Source organism: Corvus hawaiiensis, chromosome 26 (genome assembly GCF_020740725.1).
Source record: "Corvus hawaiiensis isolate bCorHaw1 chromosome 26, bCorHaw1.pri.cur, whole genome shotgun sequence".
Lineage (NCBI taxonomy): Eukaryota > Metazoa > Chordata > Aves > Passeriformes > Corvidae > Corvus > Corvus hawaiiensis.
In genome coordinates, this window is record NC_063238.1 from 7138633 (window position 1) to 7162790 (window position 24158).

Here is a 24158-nt window from a genome sequence, read left to right on the forward strand (position 1 = left end):
ATAAAAATGTTACACTGAAAGTGTCGGGTGGATATATATAAAAAATTTCTAACAATCAGTGCTGATATAAAGCTCATGGGTTTTATTACACACAAATCACACATTCAAAAAGCAGGCTTTCAATGAAAGCTCTCAGTAGCTAGGAAATGTCAAAATTAGGATTGCCATTGTATGGTTTTGTGCACATATTTTTATTATTGTCCTTTATTATGGTCTTCAAATACAAAATAATTCCTTACATACTACCTACTTCATTCAACATGCAAAACGGTCTTAAGAAAAATGTAGTCAATATTCTGGGTTTGGTTTTCCCTTTCATTCTACAACATCAGGCCATCTTTGTTGCTAAAATGTAGATTTAAAGACAGAAGAACACATTTTTCTTTTCAGTCACACTCATTATATCCACAACTGAGTGACATATACATATTAATTAATTATTTCCAATATCCATTTATGAATATGTCAAATGGCACACTTTAGGAGCTGAAGAGTGGCATGACTATTATGCAAGAGCCAGAGTGGTTAACACATATGTGAAAACAAATGTTTCCAGTGATTAGCCAGCAGAATTTGAGACACAGAAAGATCAGACGTCCCACAGCACTAAACACCACATAACAGCCTATGTAATCTTACTGCCTTTAGCTGAAATTGCAAGTTCCTAATACTTTCCTTAATCAGATTCCCTGGTACTGTAGTAAAAATTAGGGATGAGCTGTAAAAACTCCAATTTGATGTGACTTTCTGATGTTTTATGGCTGTATGTCCTCTTGGTTGTGATCCTGAATTCCATCAAACTGACTGGGGTTAAGTCCTTCTTTAAGAAAGGAGTCTGAGATCCCAAGGAGGGAGCAGAGTATGGAAAACATGCTACCAGCTAGCACTCATAGTTTGGCTACAATTACAATGCTGATGCTATGCAGTTCAAAGGCAGGAGGTTTGTGGATGTCTGCCTGCAAGACATCCTTGGCACACAAGCTAAGGTACAGTAGGAGAGGGTTCTCCAGGCTGTATTCAAGGGGTTTTGACTTCATTTGATCTGTTATTTTCTTGCAGTTCCCCATGGCAGTCACCAGACAACTGCAACTGGTGAAAATATATTCCGCCAGGGCCGCCTTCATATGCAGCATTGCTCTGTTCCCAAACTGTTCCTGGACTTATACAAGGAAAGGGAGAACATTGCAGGAGATGAAAAGAGCAAAACCATAATAATAAATAGTAATAAATACTTATGTCACAATACTTATTGGAAAAGGAATTTTTAATAAAAGTTGCACAGAGAACCTTAATTTTCCAGTTTTCTCATGTCTGACTGTTGAATGTAAATGTAGGCAGAAGGCGTGAGCCCAGACTCACATCTCCTTTGAGCAATGAGTAGAGTGAGCCAGCCTCCAGCAAGAAATGGCTGACTTATTCTGGAGGTTACAGCTCATCATGAGCAGTGGCCAGCAGTGGATCTAGCCTGCCTGAATTTCTCAGGTCCCCTTCTAAACTTGTTTTAAGAACCATACCTTTTTGCATGAAAAGTATACCTTTTGTGTCTTTCAAAGTCCACTCTGACAATTTCATTTGGTGTTACTACTTGCACTGTCAGTTGTTTGTTATTGATCATCTCCATTCCACAAGTCTCACTTGTGCTGTAACCTATTTTTCCAAATTCTTTTTATTTTTATTTGCTTTCTAGCTATGCAAAAGACAATCCACATCTCTGCTTATTTTTGTTGTCTTCGTCTGGATCCTTGATAATTCTGTTATACCTTTTTCTTTTGCTTGGGCATTCATAGGACCCCGGTGTCCTTAAATTTAGAATAATGTAATCTTGAAATATTAATAGATGATTAATATACACTGGGACATAATTATGTATTCTGTTATGCTCCTAAATATTTTCCTAATTATTCTTCAGATTCTAGTTATATTTATAGACACTGCTGAATGCTAAGCTGTTGTTTTGAAGAACAGTTTACAGCTACAGAATCTCTTTCCAGAATGGTAGTAATTAAACTGATGGCCATCCTATACTAATACTTGTAGGTTATTTCTTTTCCTAGACTTCACATTCCACTTCTTAACATATCATTTCATCTAACTGTTTATAATCTACTTGTAAGTTTGAGTTCCTTGACAACTTCTCACAATCAGCTTTAGATTATCCCAAATAATTCTGGATCATTTTCAGATTTTTGTCTCCTTATCATTCAAGGAATATCCATTTATGAATATGTCAAATGGCACATTTTTCACATGTAGAATATGTTTGAGCTCCTTTCTTTCTGAAAACCAGCTACCCACTCCTACCATCTGTTTCTTATACTTTCACCTGAACCATATGCTCAGTGGCTCCTCTGTAGATGACTGATATATGAGTCATGACTTCTCCTTGCAAAGGCTAGGTTGGCTTTTTCCTAGTATATCATGTTTTTCTCTTTTATTACTCATTCTGTGAAATGGAATATTCCTACAGATTTGCTCTTACATAAATATAATTTATTGGTTTGGAATTGTCTGAGTTAATCTAGAAAATCTTTTAAAATTTTGGTGTCATATTTGCCACTTTCCATTCTTCAGGTAACTCAAGTCATTTAAATGACAGACTATTATTCACATATAATAATTTATTAGTTGTTTATTTCAGTTGCTTAGGAATTCCTGATGGAAGCAGCCCTGTGGGCTTATGCTCTGGTAAAGTGTAGCTGTGGAGTAGGAATCTCTCTGGCCTCTTTCGCAATAAATGTTGACACAAGGAATTAATTTGGAGGGTATTTTTCTCCAATAGCATCACCTTAGTGAATGCTCCTTTCATAATTTGATTAACTGTTGAACCCACATATTTTATTGAAGACATTTCCTTCACAATTTAGAGAAAAAATTGTTCTAATATTTTTACCCTATTAGCTTTTCTCATGCTTGTTTTCACATGTGACCTCTTGAGCGTTTTTAAAAGAAGAGAATAGAGGAGAATCTTTCCTGTGGCAACAAGCAACAGAGGTGGAGAAAAACTTTGGAGATTTTAGCAGGGAGCAGATAGCAGCAAAGTTGTTCTTGCAGGTCCGCTGTGGAACTCTGAGATAACAGTTTGCCATTACTTTGCCATTTTTACCAGCAGCAGAACAGTAGTGAGACTCAGGACACTTGTGTTCACCCAGCCACGTGCAAATTGGGCAGTCTTTTCTTTCCCATTCCTCCCTCCTTTGACCTCTTCTTTGCCTTGACCTTGATCCTTATGTCAACTCATTTGAAATGTGTTGGTTGGCTTTTCCTAAGTTGCAACCTGAAGTCAACATTGAATCTATAAAATATCAGCCCAAAAAAGTTGGAAAATTTACAGTCAGTGAAAACAGATCTTTATAATTGAAAGCATGAAAGTGGCATAATAAGAGACAACATGACCTGTTCTGCCTAAAATAGCTACTGCTAAAGAAACTCACTTTCAGCTATGTGCTTTCAGGAGCATGGATAAGGGAGAACCACAGGGTGTCGATGGTACTATGGGGTTACGGCCTCCAAACTGTAAATGAAAGAAAATATTAATTATGTCATGCAAACAAAAACACATTACAAAATTCAACATCCTCATACCATTACTCCACAAGCATCTTCTGGAAAAGTTTTTCTCTTACAAAAGGCTTGCATAACTTACTTTCACTCACTCTCTCTCTGCCTCCCTCTTGCAGAGCTTTACAGGAGCTTCACACTGGAAATCACTCCCCAACAACTTATTCATATGAATGCTATACTGTGTGCTACAAATGCTTGCCATGGGTCTTTTGGAAAGGACTGGTGCTTTCAGAGACCCAGCTTTCAGGGAGGTCTTCTGCAAAACCATGAAACTAATCTGAACCTTACATTTAGTTCAGGTTTCATTCTCTGACCTTGCATCACAGATCCTATGAATAAAACATTGTCCTTTCAGTGCAGTCTCAATAACTGGACATTTTCTGGGTCTGTGGATTTGTACAATGAGATATCTACTCCAATCTGTGTACATAATGCTCCAATGCCTGCCAGGAATGGCTGCAATATTGACGCCTTTCAATGTAGATCACATCATTCACGGAGCAGAGTTCAATAAAATGATACTGTAGTTAACAAGTTTTATAACACAAAGTTACTTTAAAACATGGAACTAATCAGGAGGAAGCCTGTTTATGCATGTCACAGTTACATGGAATTGTCAATAAATAAACAAAGATTTGCTTCACCTATTGTCATGTAGATCAAGTAAGTCATTAATCTAAACTAATGAAGCTTAAGATATTTGACAGACAGTTTTTATGGAGCTCTTTCTTAATGATATGTTTGCTTTTCTTTATAACACCAAGAGAGACCATTATCTAGAAAGCAGTACATTATAGCCCAAAAGCCTTGAATCCACTGCTTCTCTCCTTATCCCTGGCTCACATTGTGTAGCATTTACACTTACATTTTCATAGAGCTCTCCTGGATGAATAGCTTTACTCAGAAATGAATAAAAAATCCAGGTAAGAAATGCAACAGGAAAATAATGTGCTCATTGCTTGATCTTTAATCAGTTATGTCATTAGATAGTTAGTTAGTTAAGGATTTTTGAACTGTCATGGAACACAAAAATGAAGTCTAAACTCAAACAATTTAACAATGCATATTCTTTTTAAATTTACCTTTGCTATGAGGAAGCACAGAATAAACCCACTAAGAATGTTTCAGAGAAAGTAAGTTCACACACCTTGTTGCAAATTTCCAGGAATAAGGTTACTGGATTCTCTTCATGGATTCACAAGTTTGATACTACAGAACAGAAAAATGAAAGGCAATCTGGTTTCATTTCTGTTTGAAAATGGTGAGAAATAATGCAAGAAGGCCAGCTATTAGCAGATCATCTCCATTTCCTCTTGTACAAGTTGCTCACACGTAAACACCTAGTGCCACTTCAGATGCAACAGGCTACGAGACACACATCCAGGAGAAGCAGCTGTGACACTGCTCTAAAGACAGACCTGTACTTGCACAGCATCTGGAAACCAGACCACATCTCCTATAGCATCTCAGATGGCACTAGATACTCCTGGTTTTGCTCCTGAATCAAGCACAGGATGCTTTCTGCATTCCTGTGCTTGAATGAGGTTCTTCCAGAAGTCGATACTAAATCTTGCTTGGAAAGGAACAAAATCTTCCTTAAAAATTTTCATATTTCTCTTGGTAATCTATATCATAAATTGCCTTATTGTTAAAAAGTAATGCTGTATTTCTACTTTTACTTAAGTTATTTTAACTCCTAGTCATTATATTTTTCAGGGCTTTGCCAGAGTAAAGACCCTGATTGTCTTTCTCTTCCCCTGAAAATACTGAAATGTACTGAATATTTAGTACTTGCATGACTCTGAGACCACTTAATGTAATTTCATTCAAAAGAAAATATTGTCTCATTTTAGAGAAAATTTGACAAAATTTGTTTGGATTGATGTTATGACTTCCATTGATCCAGGTTGAACAAAAGCGATGTGACCATTTTGGAATAAGTATGTGTTAATATATATATATCCCATTTATTCTGGTAAGTTCTTGTCTAGTTTTAACCTTTAATTCAGTTTTGAGTGTTCATTTTGTAGCAAGAACTTGACACCTTCTGAGTCACTGTTCCTGGTGAGCTCTGAAGTAACTATGCTCAGCTGATGGTTGCTAACTTTGAAGAGTTCTGTACTCAGCTGACACCAGAAAACTGAAGTTTGAAATTTCTTGGTGAAATTTTTTCAGAACATTATAAAAATTTTTAAAAACACAGACACCAAAAACAAAACAAAAAAAAGTACAGTGTAAAACTCTCAAATGTAAACTTTCCAAATCAGTGGAAACCAATAAACTGTTGCATGGAATCTGAGAAGGCTAAAAAAGACTGAGACCTGAAATGCCCAGATCAAAACCAAAACTTCTGTGGGTGACAAAAACCTGCATTAATGACAGTGTTCAGAAGTTTGATGACTTTCTATGTGTGTAACTTTCCTGCTCTTCTTCTGCTGTATGCTCTGTGTGTGTAAATATCTGTATAAGTTACCTAGTTGAGATTAACTCTTTACTTTGTTGATATAATCAAGGTTACCAGAAAAAATTTATTTCTGCAGTTGACTGAGTGGGAGACATAAAGGCAGGAGAGAGGCTCAGCATCTGGTTTATTAGCTAGGGCAATTCTTTTCTATATCTGGACAGGTGGACTTTGGTCTTCTGAAATGACTCCAAACAGTATCAGGCACAGCATTAAGACACAGATTTTAAAAGAGCTATTCCACAGGCCAAGGAGAATTAGATGATCATGGACCCAATGTTTTGAGGAAATCATAGGAGACTCTTGTTCCCATAGAGGCCAGGAGGAAACAGGCTAAATGAAACACAACCAGAGCTAACTGAAGTGAAAGAAAAAAAAGAAAAAAAGGTGTTTGACTCCTAGCTTTCAAATGAAGAATACCTAATGAACTCATGTGGTTTTGCAACTTCCAGAAGAGCCCAACTAAAGAGAAATCATCACCTGCCTCTTTAATGACTGTGTAACTATGTCTCTGAACTGTTGCTGATGGTACCAAACTATTGCCCTGATACCAGTGGCATTCTGATTTAAGACATCAATATGTGGCTTCTTAAGAGGCCAAAAGCTGGAAGGAAATATCTTGTATATTACCTGAAGTAAAGTCTCAAAGGGACCCACACAGATTTTTTTCCATCAGAACAATTTTCTGATGGATCCTGCAGTTTTTGTAAATTAATATGTTTCAGGGGGCTGTTTCAATTAGATTTTATGTCTTCCAACCCCATTGAGAATTGTTTCAGGTTGCTTTGCCCAGATTAAAATATTTCACTGAACTAAGGAACCTAAAATATTTTATTTGAAAAGCTTCTTGAAATTGGCCTGATTTCTTTGTAACATTAAAAGTTTCTTGTGCCTGAGAATTGGCCTCTGCAGAACTACTTTTTTCCAAAAGCCAGTACAACAAAGCTGGACAACGACGGGCAAAACCTCAGTGACATAATGCTGAGTGCATCATGAAAAACCTAGTACCTCTGCAAACTTGAGACTTTATGGTTGGCTTGAGATTTTGACCATGGATGACTTTCAAGGACTTAGGCCACTGTCTGACAAAGAGTGAAGTACTCAGTTAACATCATGTGCGGGTGAATCCCAACATGTTCAGTTGCACGTGCATTACATCAGAATGGATACATGTGCTGGGGTGTTAAGGTTTTAGCACCATAAGTAACACTACTCTTTCAGCAACCTCTTTCAGTCTGATGTAAACATGATGGTAGCCAAACACAGAATATCACAGATTTTCAGGCCTGAAGCAAGAACTCAGAAGAAGCTATTCTATACACTGAATCTACGTTATTACAGGAATTAGATTATATCCAGGGATCGTTGTTCAGTACATATTATTCAAGAAATATCACCCAGATGCTAAGCCTGTACATTTACCTTTGTTAGGGAACCCCACATTATGAAAACTCCCTGCCCTTCAAACTATCCTCTAAAATATTTTAAAATTTGTCTTCCTGTTTTGTACCATAGAGAATTCTTTACTCTGGATACTTAGCTCCTAAAAAAAGAAGTAAAATATTATTATCAAGTCTCTTTTGCTAAGTATACAATCTGCTTCAGAACTGCTATAGGACTAATTCAAAGTAACTGAGATTTTCATTGAGTGTAAGCCATCTGAACACACCATCCTAACTCAAAATGGTTTTGTGAATCACTATAGCCAATCTGGCTGAGGTTTGTTCTCATTTGTAAATACTTGCTGCTGATGTCATTTAAACTGTTGTCAAATTCCCTTATGTATAAAGTATAAATATTGGTAGTTGTTCAGTATACATGTTATCTAATAGGTACTAAAGAAAACAAGCTCTGGATAGAAAGCGTTGGGTTGTTTCAAAACTTCCATAACTTTACAATAAGAGTGTTACTTTATTTTCTGGGATTAAAAAAATCTGTTCTGTTTACTACATAGCCATTTACATTCTGGCTTTGGATTTTCAAGAAGAATAAAAGTCTGTTTCCATTAGCACTAAAACCATAGAGAGACTTTCACCCTAGAAATGTCAGGCACCATTACTTTCTGTAGAGTCTGAAAGCACTGCATCTGTTGTTGTCAGAAATGGGCAACATGTCTATCCAGAGGAGAGCAATGAAGCCTGTGAAGAGAATTTGTTTAAAGCCAGGCAACGTTGTTTTTATAGATGGCAAGTATCAGCAGTAGTAAGAAAAATACCAAATTTCCCTTCCTTAAGAAAGAAACACATGATTAAAGAAACAACTTGAGTTATTTGTTTTGCAGGAAGAAAGAGTAAATGCTTTGTATGGTTGAGGCAGTGTGATTTCCAAAGTTTGCAGCACACTTCAGATACAATAGGTGAACGCAATATTGGTATGTGGTACTGCACTTCAAGAAGTATTTCAAATAACCAGTGTTGACTTAATTCTTTTTGTTATTGTTGTATACTCCAAAAAGCAATTTTTTCAGAAAGGTATTATGCTTAAGAAGCAGATGCTAAACTTAAATGTTCATGAGAAAGTACCAAATTAGTAAAACTCCAGAATTAGCAGAATGTGAACTTAACAATACATGTTTTCTTACTATTTACACAATTCTCATTCATGTAACAGACTCACCTTAACTTGGATAGAGATATTAACTTATCTAAGGCTTTGTAAAAGCAGTCTACATGCATTTTCTCAATAGACAGATGCTGCACATGAATGAAGTTTTATAGACCCTGTCTCAAAATAAGCTAATATGAAAGTATCATGTAAAAAATTATGTGGTCCAGCAACATACACCCTAAGTTCTGCCCTGATATTTAAACAGGTTTTAAAACACAGTATGTAACAATATAATACCATTTTCATTCTCACTTTTTGGGGTTAAAAACCCCACTGGTGTACATGGGACAGTTTTTATTTTTCACAGCTATTATTACTATTATTATTATTATTACTATTAGATTATTTTATTTGCAGATTTTAGGTATAAAACCACATCTGTTGCAAGTACATCTGATGACAGTAATTGCCTTCAGGGTCATGATTTATATCAAAAATGATTTTTTTTCAAAACCGTTAAATTCATTCTCTTTAACTGAATTACAGATACTTCATTTTAAATATGGACTTTGCTTGAAAAATTCTTGTAACACACCTCTGACTACCCACTCAATAGTTTTTATTAGTTTTGAGTTTAAAATAAACATAGTGAAATGAAATTCAGAAATTCGTAAAATGAAAGGGTAATGCCGAAAGACAAGACTCCCCTGAGAGTTCAAATAAAGATTTAACTTAATCTTTTCTCTTAGTCATTAAAGAGAGTATGATACAGTTCACAAGACCACGGCACTGGTAATCCAGTGTGAAAGACTCTCTGGATTGTGTCAGGAACATTCCTTGACAATCCCATGAACTCTTAATGTCTCTCTTTATGGTCTGTTGGGGAAAGAGAATGAGATATAGAATCATAGAATTATATAGGTTGGAAAAATCCTTCCAGATCATCAAGTGGACATGCTCCAGCACCTCAGTGTCTTTTTTGAGGAGACCAAAACTGAACACGGCTTCAGCACCTCAGTCCTCTATTTCTGGTACAGGCCAGGATGCCAGTGACCTTCTTGGTCCCCTGGGCACACACTGGCTCATGTTCAGCCAGCTGTTGATGAGCACCCCCAGGTCCTTTTCCACTGGGCAGCTTTCCAGCCACTCTGCCCCCAGACTGTAGCACTTGGCCTTGCTGAACCTCATACACTTGGCCCATCTATCCAGCCTGTCCAGATCCAATCTGCAGAGCCTTCCTGCACTCCAGCAGATCAGCACTCCCACCCAAGTTGGTGTTGCCTGCAAGCTGACTGAGGGTACACTCAATCCCCTTGTCCAGGTCATTAGTAAAGACATTAAACAGGACTGGCCCCAGTACTGAGCCCTAGGGAGCACCACTTGTGATTAGTTCCCAGCTGGATTCAACTCGTTCACCACCACTCTCTGGGCCTGATTTTTACCATCCAGCCAGATTTTTACCTAGCAGAGGTAACACCCATCCAAGCCATGGGCAGCCAGTTTCTCCAGTAAAATGCTATGGGAGGCAGTGCCAAAAGCTTTACAAAAGTCCAGGTAGACAACATCCATTCTTTCCCTCATCCACTAGATGGGTCACACTGTCATAGAAGGTTGGTCAAAAATAGGACCTGACTTTCCCAAACCTTGTTTTCTGGGTCTGATCCCCTTGTTGCTCTGCACATGCTGTGGGATGGCCCTCAAGATGGTCTGTTCCACCTTTCCTGACCTTCTCAAGCAATGAGGTCAGGCCGACAGGCCTGTAGTTCCCACCAGCTCCTTCAGTATCCTTGGATGAATCCCATCCATTCTGATGCAGACTTGTGGGTGTCAAATGTTGCAGCAGGTCACTGACCACTTCCCCTTGGATTATGAGGGCCTTATTCTGCTCCCCATCCCTGTCTTCCAGCTCAGGGGGCTGGGCAACCAGCAAAAAACTGGTCATATTAACAGGTCTTATTGCTGGTATTATTAAAGACTGAGGCAAAGAAACCATTAAGTATCTCAGCCTTTTCCTTATTCTTTGTCATGATATTTCCCCCCACAACCAAAAAAGAATGGAAATTCTCCTTAACCCATCTTTTGTTGTGGATGTATTTATAGAAACATTTTTCTTTTGCAGCACTATACACATTAATTCTAGCTGGGCTTTGGACCTTCTAGTATACTCCCTGCATAACTTCACAACCTGAGTTGTCTGCCCCTGCTTCCAAATATCATAAACTCTCCTTTTTACTCTGAATTCTAGGCAAATCTGTTCAGCCAGGATTTCTTCTTCCCTGCCATCTTGTCTTTTGGCACATGGGGACAGCGGGCTCCTTCACCTTTAGGATTTCCTTCTTGGAAAATGTCCAGCTTTCCTAGACTTCTTTGCCCTTCATGACTGCCTCCCAAGAACTCTCCTAATCAGTCTCCTAAACAGTCTAAACTCTGGAAGTCCAAGGTGACAGTTCTGCTGACCCCTCTCCTTACTTCTCCAAGAAGCAAAAACTCCATAATTTCATGATCACTGTGCAGCTGATGGCCTCCAACAATCACATCACCTAACAGTCCTTCTCCATTCACAAAAAGTGGGTCCAGTGAGCACCTTTCCTAGTTGGCTGCCTCAACAGCTGTGTCAGAAAGTTTTCTTCCACTCACTCCAGGCACCTCCTGGACTGTTTCCTGTCTTCTGTATTGTATTCTCAGCAGACATCCAGTAAGTTGAATATGCAGAGATTGGACCCACTACCTATATAGTAAAAGTTACATTTATTTCACAAGGCCTGGATTTTACTCACTGTGTCTAAAACCACTAGTAAAAGCTATTCAGGGCCTTGGGTAAGCATTGCTAAAAATTATGGAACTTCTCAGTAGGGTCATTTAACATAAAAACATGTCACAAATTCACAAGTGCATTCTGTGTTGAATGTATTATGGTAATTGAACTGTCATCATAGTGTTGTCAGTATGCATCTGTGTCTAATTGAAATACATTTCATTGCAGTTTAGCCATAAACAGTATGTGAAAAGTCTTTCTTGAAGGACTGGAGGGACTGGGGGATGGTTTCTGCAACTTTTTTTGGGGGGAGGGGGGGTGTTTGTTTATTAGTTTTTTTGGTTTGGTGTGATCTGTAAACAGGAACACCAGAAATGAGAAAATAGAATATTTAAATTAATAAAATTAGCCATATAGTCATGAATTTCAAGGAACTTTGGGGTTTAGCTGATTCTTAAATTGATTTTCCCAGCACTAATACTAGAATTGATCCAAGTAGGAAAAATTTACTTACAATTTTCCATTGTAGATCATTTAAAAAGAGTTGTGTAGTTTAGGCCTGAATACCACATGCAATAATTCATTGAACAGCAATCCATATGCTACACATCTCTGTTAATCTGTCAAGTGAAAATGCTAAACCAGGAACAGATGAGAATGCTAGATTTATTGTGACAATGTATTTTGGATTCCTTCTTTGCTTTTCTCACTTAAAAACTTCTACATTCTAGATATTATTCCTAGGTAAATACTTACTGTTGACTTCCTGTTCTTTCCGGGTGAAAACTGGTCTGCTTTCACCCAGACTCTCAGCAGAGACTGTCCAAATTACCAGTTTAGTATTCATTATAGGACATTTTTTAAGTAATGCAATACCTAGTACTATCTCTAAAGAAACATAAATTAATTGAGTAGATGGTATATGTAAAGGTAAGTCTGCAGGGGAATAGATGAGAAAGTATCATATTGTTTTAAACTCTTGTTACAAGTTTAAGCTACAGAAAAGTGACATACCACCAGAAGAAATTTTTGGCTCATTCATGCAGCCAAAATTACTTAACTTTTAAATCTGAGTAAAAGCATGAGTATTGGTGGATTCACAACAGTGGTTGTATCTGGAAGAAGTTAGAAGGGCACACATGCATGTGTGTCTCTAGCGTGGGGCCCTAACCAGAGCGTTGGTTGTTGGCAGTCTGTGTGCGCTTTCTTTGCTGAGTTGGTTGAATTTAGGACACAGTCTAGGCTCGCACACTTGCCTACGAGCCTGAAAAGAGTCCTGGTGTTCCCAGTTTAGGTACAGACTGTGTGATGCTAAACCCCCAGTCATGATCACAAGCCAGTGTGGTCAAAATTTCTATTTTGTGAAGCTTATTTCTGGTTGTAATATGAAGGAAAAAAAACCAAACCAACACTAGTATTTTATCATCAAGCAGCTTCCTGTTCTTATATAAAGTTAATCTTGCTCTATGTGTGAAACAAAAAGGGTACGTGTCTGTCCTTGCAGCAGTTATCCAAGAAGTCTTCTCTTGCCTATCAGAAATCTGTAGGATCCTGCACTTCTTCCTCTCATGTGGCCAATGTTTGGCTTATACATTTTTGTTTAAAATGTAGTTCTTATTATTTTCAGCTTAGTCTCTGTTTAAGGAGACAGCAACATTCTAACTGAAGAGATAAACAGGATCTTCAGTGCTGGTCTTTCTGAACTGCTTGTCACCATGCAGTGAAATTCACAAGGCACATGTCGACGGCTTAGATTCCTCACTCAGCATTTCACTAAGCCATTCACTTATCAGGTACTGATATGCCTGATTAAGACCCACTGCAGTTCCTGTGATGACTTTTAGCCATACCTCCTCTTTTCCATCCATCAAGAGAGTGAAGCTGTACTTTCACAATCACCAGTTAGTTCCTTATCAGTCAGTCATGGCCGTGGGCCTTATTAATGCAAAATAATTCTCTCATCCTCTTGTCTCCTGACATCACTTTCTCCTCCAGTTTAATGGTGGGAAGCAATGAAGTAGCAGTACAGATATAGTGTGTGTCAGATAATCGTGGTAGCTACCAGGCAGCCAGATCATCAGACCTTTCACAGAAGGAAACAGAATTACTGATAAGAGAAGGCTTATATCAGATGAAGATGCTTTGTCTAGAAGAACCAAAATGAGCTTTTACAGGTTAGGAAGAAAGATAGCTGATGAAAGTACACAATAGAGAACATCTATAAGCCTGATGAGGAATATAAATAAAAAACAAACAAATAATGACACCAAATGTCAAGATTTATACACAAATTGTTAGCAGCTTTATGAAGCCTACCCATGTGGTGATATTGGAATATTGCTGTATATCCATTCCACAGCCATTTTTCTTGACTTTTTTTTCAAATAGATAAATCTCTTTTCCTGACTCTTAGCAGTACAGGCATACTTAAATATTGGCTGTTACTAGAAATAGATATTTCTGGATAAAAAAACAAGACAACAGAATATTAAATTCCATTTCAAACACTCATAAATTAGAAAATGCTGAAATTAAGTCTACTAGGTAGTGGTTCTGAGTCCATTCACTAAAATTAATCACATAAGCACATAATATTCAATTTTAAAACAGTGTTTTTAATGTGCATGATGTACACACACACAATAAAAAAAAAAATCTTTTCTGCTATTCATATTTTAGGATACTGAATGAATTTGGTATAGAGAATGTCCATATTTTTATGAGTATTACAACTTTGATATTTTCATGGATATTTTAGTATTCGGGTCTTCTAGTAATGTCATGGTTTAATATAGTTTGGGTTTTTAGTAAAGGGGGCTTCAGCCACAGAAGTGATTCTCTTGCAAAGAGGTGCTTACAGCTTCCTCTATGACCTGACAGAACCAATCAATTGGCTAGTTTGAATACTTTGGCAACTTTTTAAGCCACTTAAGAAGCTTGACATGCCTCTGTGATCCACATTTAAGAACGAACAGAGCCCGGGAAAGCTCTCTTGTCTTCTGGCTTTCGAACAGGTAGTGGGGGGCCCTGCAGGCGGCCCAGCGGGGCCAGGCCGGGCCTTGCTCGGCCCAGCCGGGTTGGCCAAGGCACGGCCCTGTTCCGCCTGCGGCCCCCCACGGCCCTGCTCCGTGAAGGCAGCCCCTGCTCCGTGCGGGCAGCCCCTGCTCCGTGCGGGCAGCCCCTGCTCCCTGCGGGCAGCCCCTGCTCCGTGCGGGCAGCCCCTGCTCCGTGCGGGCAGCCCCTGCTCCGTGAGGGCAGCCCCTGCTCCCTGCGGGCAGCCCCTGCTCCGTGAGGGCAGCCCCTGCTCCGTGCGGGCAGCCCCTGCTCCGTGAGGGCAGCCCCTGCTCCCTGCGGGCAGCCCCTGCTCCGTGCGGGCAGCCCCTGCTCCGTGAGGGCAGCCCCTGCTCCCTGCGGGCAGCCCCTGCTCCGTGAGGGCAGCCCCTGCTCCGTGAGGGCAGCCCCTGCTCCGTGCGGGCAGCCCCTGCTCCGTGAGGGCAGCCCCTGCTCCGTGAGGGCAGCCCCTGCTCCCTGCGGGCAGCCCCTGCTCCGTGAGGGCAGCCCCTGCTCCGTGCGGGCAGCCCCTGCTCCTTGCGGGCAGCCCCTGCTCCCTGCGGGCAGCCCCTGCTCCGTGAGGGCAGCCCCTGCTCCGTGCGGGCAGCCCCTGCTCCGTGCGGGCAGCCCCTGCTCCGTGAGGGCATCCCCTGCTCCGTGCGGGCAGCCCCTGCTCCGTGCGGGCAGCCCCTGCTCCGTGAGGGCAGCCCCTGCTCCCTGCGGGCATCCCCTGCTCCCTGCGGGCAGCCCCTGCTCCGTGAGGGCAGCCCCTGCTCCGTGCGGGCAGCCCCTGCTCCGTGAGGGCAGCCCCTGCTCCCTGCGGGCAGCCCCTGCTGCAGTCGGGGCTCATCTGGGGCTGCTGCCCCCTGCCCGGCAAAGATCATGTGACCAACAGCGATAAGCGAATTCCAGCTGTGGGGCCGGGTGAGAGTAAACCTTTAGTGCTGTAAGTTTCCTCCAGAACAGATGAAGCCGCAGACATCAATCCTCTCCTGAGTCAGAGGAAGAGGAAAGGTGGAGGCAAGTGAAGAAAACACCATAGAGACACCAAAGTCAGTAAAGAAGGAAGAGCTGAAACCCTGAGGGAGGAGAAAGAGGAGATGCTTCAAGCTTAGAAGCTGAAATTCTGTTGTAAAGCTATGGTGATGGACTGTGATACATCAGAGTGCCTGTTGTAATTTCATGAAAGCATGGGGGGGTGAAGAATTCAAACTGCAATTGTGAGGAGAAGTATCTGTGCTGAAATAAGCAAATGACAGTAATTGTGAGCAAAAGTACTTGTGCTGAAATAAGCAAATGACTGTAGCTGTAATTTGATGAGGACCCTTGCTCCCAGGGAAGAAGACCTCTGTTCCTAGAGATGAAAGTGATGAGGACCCTTACTCCCAGGGGAGGAGGAGGGCCTCTATTCTTAGAGATGAAGATGCTCCCAGAGATGGGTGAAGAGAACCTTTGCTTCTGAACAGCTCATCTTTAAAATGGTACCCCAGTAGGTCAAGATTGGACCCTCGAAAGCAGTTGTGGGAAAAGTAAGTTAGGGGAAGAGACTCTCACATGGGAGCAGAGAACCAACCCGGGTGGCTGTCTTGCTGTGATATTGAAGCCAAGAGATAACTGTTTCTTGTGGAGATGTCTCCATAGCATGAGCAAGAGAGACTCCTCTGCCTAAGTGAACTGAAAAAAGGGTTATTATAGAAGTGGTAAACTGACTGGAAATCTCAAGGGTTGTCTTTTTACATTGTCAGTGGGAGAAGGGAGAAAGGTGGGGGGAGGAGAAGTGTTCTAAAGGTTTTGTCTGACTTTTTTTTCTTTCTTTTAGGTCTGTTAATAAACTTCTTTATAGTCTTTTAAGTTTTGTGCCTGCTTTGCTTTCTCCTAATTCTTATCTCACAGAAGGAAAATAAGTAAGTAATGGATATTTTGAACCAAACCACTACATTCTAATTGTGTTTCTGCCCGGTTAACGAACTGAATCCGCTACAAGTAATCACATTATATCTTGCACTACTTTATTCATACCCTATTTTCAGGACATGACACACTAGAGCAGTCCATTACCGAAAGATCCTACCCAGTAGGAAGGACTCACTCTGGAGCAGTTCTTGAAGGACAGCAGCCCATAGGATGGATGCATATTGGAGAAGCTGGTGGAACAGTGTATCTTGTTGGTGATTAGACTATATCTCATGGAAGGGCCCCCATGCTGGAGGAGGGGAAGAGTATGAGAAAGAAGGAGCAGCAAAGAAGAAAATGATTTTTGAACTGATGGCAACCCCCATTCTCAACCCTCCAGTGCCACTTAAGGGCAGAAAGAGGCAGCAGTATCGTGTGTGAAGTTGAGACTGGGAAGATGGTAGGTGAAGAAGGGTGGCACAGGTGAAAGGTGGGTTTAGTTTTGGTTTTATCCAGCTCTGGTTTTAGTTGTTAATAAATCAAATCATTTTGCAAAGTCAAGTATGTTTTGCCCAAGACAGTAAATGGGGAGTGATGTCCCTCTCCTTATCTCAGTCCATGGACTATTTCTGCCCCTGCTGAGGAGGTAGAAGTGATCAAGCAGTCTGGTTGGCACCTGGTGGCAACAAACCAAGAGAACAGCAGATTGCTGCTCAAAATGAAAGGGCAACAGATTGTCACTAAAAGTAAATAGGTCAATAGATCTAGCTAAGCCTGATAATCCTCCATCTAATTCGGTGAGTTTCACTAATTGATTTCCTTTAACTTTTTTTTTACTGGTCATGATATAACACATTGAACAAAACATTTATGTTTGTACACTTTAACTACTAGATCACCTAATGGCATGACCCCCAGTGCCAGCTTGGAGGAATCAGCAGAAGACATCTGCATCAGCTCACAGGGTCTTGGGCTACAGGATTAGACAAATGATAGCAGGCTGCATAAACTTCCCTTAGGAAAGATTTAGGACAACTGATCCCTTTGAGGAGGTGCGAAGATGATCTCAGGAGCTTATTTTCCACTGTTTCCTAAGATTTTGGGAAATCTAGTGATAACATCCATTTCCATGAAACAATGGATATGTGGTTTTAGAAGGTCAGTGAAAGCCTAGAAGTGAAGATATCATCACTGGTGAATGATATGACTACTGAAAATCTAATCTGTAGCCAGCCTGCAACTCTCCAGCTCTTCTAAGTGAATATTTTTATTTAATTTTAGCTACATTTTACTTTCAAAACTCAATTCGCTCACAGTTAAGTAGCTCACATTCTAGGCTTGTAAATAGCTTGTCTGGTAAATGCAGGAGAGATGCTGGCAGCAAGCATCCACCTTCAATGTTTTGATTAGTTCTGCTTGGCTTGTATCATCAGTTGACTGAATGTGTGATTGTGCACATTAGATGGAGTAATGTCTTTATGGTGACTTGGCAATAATTTAACCACTACATTGTACCCCAAACTCCATCTTTCTCAGACAAATAGAACGAATCTGTCATTAACCATCCGGAGTAGGAGGGAATGATTACCGCGTACATATAATTCATAGAAAGACATAATAACACACTTTTAATATGCTTCAAGTTGAACTTGCAAATGAACATCCTGCTGTGGAAAAAACTCATGCAGATGTGTTGGTTTTCCGGAAGCATTGCTGTTCAAAAGTGTTCAAGGTCTGTTGGACCTTGTAGATACTCAGAGTCTCTAAATCAGGCCCCACTTACTGTGATATCAGTAGAGGGAAGGAGAGGATGAATTCTGTGTGTTTGCCTGCAAAGCATGCAGAGCTATTTGGTCACTTGTAAAATACTGGGATTTTTTTCAAGAGATAGACTAGTTCCTCAAAAACTGCTGTGCAGAGCAAGACAGACCATGACTTCTGGTATGTCACAGAAATCAGAACATGACTTTTAGTATTGCTCTGTGCTGAAATGCTGTACAAAAAAGAAATTGTGGGTAAAGTATGATATTTTTATGATATTTATGTGTTGGCCTAGTGAAACATTAAAGGTCCCTTCCAACCAAGCCATTCTGTGATTCTATGATTTCAGAAGGGTATTCACAGTTTTTCGGACCTCCTCTGCAGACAAACCCTCAGCTTGAGTCTGGAAGGTATGCTGGTTCCAGGAAATCAGGCAAGCAGGTATAGTGACTCTATGTCACTGAGCCACCTGTTTTGTATCTGAGCTGCAGTGCTCACCTCTGAGCTATCTGATCACCAAATGAGGAGAGGAAGGAAGCCTCTCCAAAACCAGGAGATTAATTTGCTGTATGGGGAGACTGACATCTCAAATTTGATATGTAAGTAGGGTAGTGAGTTTGGTCCTGCCTCTTTCTTGCTTTCCCTCATGATTACTTGCATTCTCAGGCCATAATTAAAACACTGGTTGCAATAACTTGGGGTCCATAGAGTACTGGTCCAAATGCAGAAATTATTTTCTTTGAGATATATCAAGTGTTCATTCTAAAGACTTAGTACTGAAAGGACTATTCATTCTCTATATCAGGTTAAACTTACCTGGCCCATCTTTCATCTGCCTACTGAGTTTATTAACATTTCATAATAACTGAAAAAGAGCTTATTTAATCAATTTGGTTAGAATTGGCCACAAAAGATTTAAACTTTTCTTACCCTTCCTTTTTGAGCCATTATGACAAAACAAGACAGATGAGTACGAGAAAAATGCATCAATATTTTTATTAATCTTTTAAAAGACAATGGTCTTCAAAAATCTTTGGAGTCTCTATAGCATCTATAGCTATTCAGTCACTGTGTGTAGGTGGGCTCCCAGGCTGTGCACAGGCTTGTTGAAGACATACAGACAGTACCTGTGCTTCACAATTCTCCTGTGTGTATTTGCCTGCAGGATTGGCACTGTGTCTCATATCTTTGAGAAATGCAAATGTTTTTGGGGGGGGGAAAGGAAAAAAAAAAGGAAGGGTATGTTGTTGCTTTAAAACTTTCGAATCTGGCAGCAGTATAATAAAATATTTCCGTCTTTGTCAGTGTTCATTTTAATGCATTTTTGGAGATGTGGCAGCAAATTGCAGTCAGAGAGATCAGTAGAGTTGGAAATATTTAATTTTCAGAAAGTGGAAGTACTGGGCTCCCATGGAGTCCTAAAGCCTTAAGCTGATATATAGGCCCCAAATTTGCTTTCATTTAAGTCATTGGCAAAATTCCCATTGACTTCAAGTGAAGTAGCATTGGCCCAGTTTCAAAAAGGGAGTATTATTAGGTTTAACATTTTAAACCCACAAACATAAAGAGCAGTCTTAACATTATCGTGATTGAGCATTTTATTTTCAAATGCATTTGACAGTATAGTCAAACAAAGAAATGTAGCTTATCTTTTAAACTTTCAAATTGCTAGGTTGAGCAAAATGGGAACTGCTTTCAATTAAATAATGCATTGAAAAGTATTGGAACAGAATTGTCTTTGACAGAAGAGAAATACTGTATTTATCTCATTGTAGTCCATTCACTGGTTTATGGCTCCAGAATCCTCAAGCAAATATCATAAATCCACATGACGTCCTTGCTTGTTCTAGCAGATGTTGCATTTGGGTCTCAGAGTTAGCTGAAAGATGTGTTAAAACTCATGTAACCAGGCAGCTTCCTGTCAGCCCCCCATCTGAGAAGTCTCAGAACTTCTAGAGACTACAGTGGGATTTTGGATAAAGTTACACATCAGAAATTGGCTCCAGATTTGTCCACTAAAGAGGAGAAGACCATATGAAGTACAGCTGAAATCTCCCACAACAAGCAAATAAAAAATTCTTTTGAAATTTCTGACATTACAGTCGTGAGAAAAATTCAGTTTTGGGGGCATGTGTGCAAACACCAGAGCTAAGAGTGTTGCCAGAATGAAAGGCTGCTCTAACCAGCTCTGTCTGGCAATATTCACTGAGTGATGGAGTTTCTCAGGCATTGTCCTACCTGTTGCATCTTGGGGGGTTGTCTACTCAGTTGCACAAGTGACAACACCTTGTGGCAGACACCATGCTAAAAACAAAAGGGCAAAAGAGTGCATGTGCCAGGTGCCCCTGAGGACAGGGAATTGGATCCTCTTTTGGGTGTAGGGACAGTTCAGCAGGAGAGAGGAGGGGGCTGCAGGAATCCTGAGCCCTGCTTGAAGGCTGCTCTGGAGGCTGTGCTTCTTTGAGGCTCAGACTCCATAGGTGTGGGACTGCACAGCTGCATCAGTGGTAGCAGCAAGCAGCAATGACTTCATCACAAGGAAAGGCTTGACTAGACCAGGTGTGCCTGTATCTCCAGGCTCTTCATAGATAGGACTCTCAGAAGCAACTTCTTCCCCGGTCTGCCCTGTGGAGCCTCTGATGTCTATTTATCTAGTGTCTCCAGCTGCAATGACTTGCTTGGGGTACAGCTGGGTTCAGAGGTTCCTGTATCCAGAGGATGCCTTCCCCCCTACACGAGCATGCTGGAATCTGTGAGTGAATGGGCTTCTGAGGGGTCAGTCAGTCAGGCTCCAACTAGAAAGATACTAATATTTGAACTGTTCTCCTCCTCTATGCCTCAGATGTTGATTGGGTTTTGTTTGCTCAGGTGTGTATAAGATTTCTATGATGTGTTTGATTTCCTTTTCTGCTATTGAAATAGAGGAAACAGAAAATTCAAAGACAGTTAAGAGTAGGAATGTTATATCCTAACTGTTTAGAGCTAAGGGATTTCAGAGAAAGTACTGTGAGAAGCTTTAGATGGTGGCTTGCATACTGCATGGGCCAAAGTGCGAGCGCCACTTGGGCTGCCAAAGGCTAACATTTCCCTCTCTTTATGCTTTCACAGAGATGGGGGAGGAATGACCTTCCACTTTCAGAAAAAGTGATCAGGCATTTGATGTCTTACAGGTCTGCCAGGGGCTGCAGCAGTCATGGACAGATACTTAACACTGGCCATGAGAATACAAGAGTATGAAAAAGTCCTCAGAATTTTCTTGTTTGCCATTAGGAAGAAGTAAAGTAAGTAAAAAGTTGTCCTATCTTATAATTGGATGATCAATAAACAAATTTACTGCAACATTCAAGCTTCCCAGCTCTTGCAAGGGGAGTTCAAATGGACAGGATTAAGTGGACAGTGATAGTAACAATAACTGAAAAAGTGTATGATTGGTTAAAAAATGAACCATAGTACACTGACAGGTGAAAGAAGATGATTGTATTTACAATATGGAAGATGAATCTGTTCATCCACTGCTCTCTACTACAGCAATTGCAGATGTTGCAAACACTGTAACTGAAGGGAAATTATTCTGCTATTTTTTATACTGACAAGCCCATTCAAATAAACAATAACTGCAATTTACTGTGTATCCAGAATAATTCTTCTCAGAAGACTTCAACAGAGACCAGTGAATCTTTCCTTAATCCATCTGTTTTCATGTTTGTTTATCATAATACCGAGGGGTCATGTACTGAGTAAACAGGTTGTTTTAGAAAGTTAATAACTCCTGAGTTATTAGATGAGACTTGGTGCCTAAACAAACACAGAGACATAAATGAGTTGGTTCCGGGATGGGACCATGACTACATAACTCAGTTTATCCATGAAAGATAAAACTCCTGCAAAGAGTTATCTTTATTACAGAGTGTGATGACAAATAATTTTAAAATACATTTGTCAAGGCTTGATTCTCTTCCACCAAATGGGATGTTTTTCCACTTAACCAGACACTGAATTGTCAGAGTCAGACCATTAATGAAGTCTGAAAATAATTAATGCAGAATGAGTATTCTTGAATGTTTCACAACATTATACACTTTTAGAACATACATTTTGAAGTATACCTGTGGCTTCCTAGAAGTATTCAGTGCCTGTAGTAAGGGGGATAATGCCAGGGTGAGATCAACTTCTTTTTTTTCAGTTAAAATTATATACTTTCTTGTTGACACAGAGTGTAACCACTAAGAAATCTTTGACAACTGTCTTTGAGAAGATTACAGATCTTTCCCTAAAACACCAGTTTTAAATGCTGTCTCATTATCTACCATTCTTTTTTATAGCAACCATTTTTCAAACAGCTTTTGAGTCATGCCTCACTCCAGTAGCCATTGTCTCTTTGAACACTCTATTCTGCCTGGTGTCTAAATTGCCAACTACCCCAGATCTAGAAGATGAATTACAGCAATGAAAAATATTCAAACATCAAAATGGCTGCTGTCTTTGATAGAAACTGCTTTAAATACTGGAAGTGGCCTAGGTTAGACATTCCCACTATTAGCAATGCATTAGAGAAATCAGAAATGCATTTATCATTTAATATGTTAGATATTACAGAGCTGGGATAAATGCATCAGAAAATACAGTGCATAACTTCCTTACCTCTCTCTCTCCATTCTCTTTTTCAAGAACTGTTGTTTACACTGATATTTCCCATGTTGATACAGAAGTTATGCTACCTCTGCTGGTAAATCTAGCTATTTTAATCTGCTTGTGTGTTTATGTGTTGATACAGCAAAAAATGTGCTTGGTACATCCTCTGGTGGCAACACTTGGAAACATCAGTCGGGTGTGCAAAAAACTGACTCCAGTTTCTGCCTTTGTGAATTAGAGCTGCTTTTTCCCTGTTCAGGCAGAGGAAACTTAGTGGGCAAGAGTGTCCAAGAGGTGATTCTGGAGAGCAGAACACCTTCACTCCAGGCTGGGCTGCCTCAGGACAGGGTCACAGAGCTGTTCAACACAAGAGTTCAGAGGGCTTATGGCACGATAATCTTTTTCACCCCTCCATGCCATCCTGCCACCTCAAACTGTTCTTTTAATGGAAGAGAAACAAAATTGATGAAGAGGTAGGTTGTGGGGTTTTTCTCATGCCCAAGGGAACTGCAGCAGCCCTTTCGAAGCACTGGCATTCAGACCAGGTGGTAAAACCCCATGCCAAGGAGGATGGTACAGGTTACTCTCTGTATTTAATGCAGCACTATTGAAGCAGTTTCCACTGGGATGGATGAGGCTGGCTGAGCAGAATGGGAGATCTTGGCCCTTGAGAACCATTACCATGAGGTCCTCTCTCTCTGCTTCTTCTTCCCACATCACTCAGGCAAAACTCCTCACCATTAGAAGCCAGTGAACTGCCTGATGTCACTTATGGATTAATAATGTACACAAGAAAAGAAGAAAAAGCTATGAAATAGGTGTGAAATTTTATTAATTTAAAATTGGCTAGCACATGATCCTTTGAGGAGCATGTGTAAATAGGTCCTTTTCTGATCATGAGGTTTTATCCAAAGCACAGTTATTTGCTTTTCTTCCTTTTTACCCTTTCAACTTCAGGAGATGGACAACATACAAGAGGTTTCACTGTTCTACTTTTCCCTCCAACAACAAAAGGGGATTAGTTACTGTTTAATCAGCTGCTGTAGTACCAAGACTTATTGATGAGGCCCATGAAATTAAGGCGTGGAGATTTTGTGATTCAGCAGAGTTCACAGTGCCAATGTCAAATTTCTGTCTGCCGAGGTAAACCCCATGAGGGAAGCATAGAGGTCAAGATAGAGGGACATCAGGAACCACCAGGAGGTGATACCATCTGGGATCAGTAGCATCTGGCGGTCACCTGCATCGCAGTCCTCAGGTGGGATGGTAGCTTCTCTGCACTACAGAAATGACAGACCCAAAAAAACTAAGAAAAATTTCTGGTGCAGAAAAGAGTGGAGATGGGCACCAGGCTTTTTTCAGAGAACAGGACTGCCAACAGATGCAAACACAGCTTTAAGGCAGGTAAAAGGCTGTTAGGCACAGAACAAATTTCTGTGTCACTGCCTGAGGGCACTTACAGGGCTGTCCCTGTCCCCAGGGAGATGCCTGATACGG

General features: G+C 40.4%; 1 long non-coding RNA gene across 1 annotated transcript; it reads right to left on the reverse strand.

Annotated features, from left to right (window-relative positions):
• Positions 1-62: 62 nt before the first annotated feature.
• Positions 63-22795, reverse strand: LOC125317424. The gene is made up of 4 exons (XR_007200077.1): positions 22671-22795; positions 4709-4770; positions 3432-3511; positions 63-3292 (listed from the first exon to the last, which is right to left on the reverse strand). It is a non-coding gene; the product is annotated as an uncharacterized LOC125317424 (long non-coding RNA).
• Between the last annotated feature and the right edge of the window lie 1363 nt (positions 22796-24158).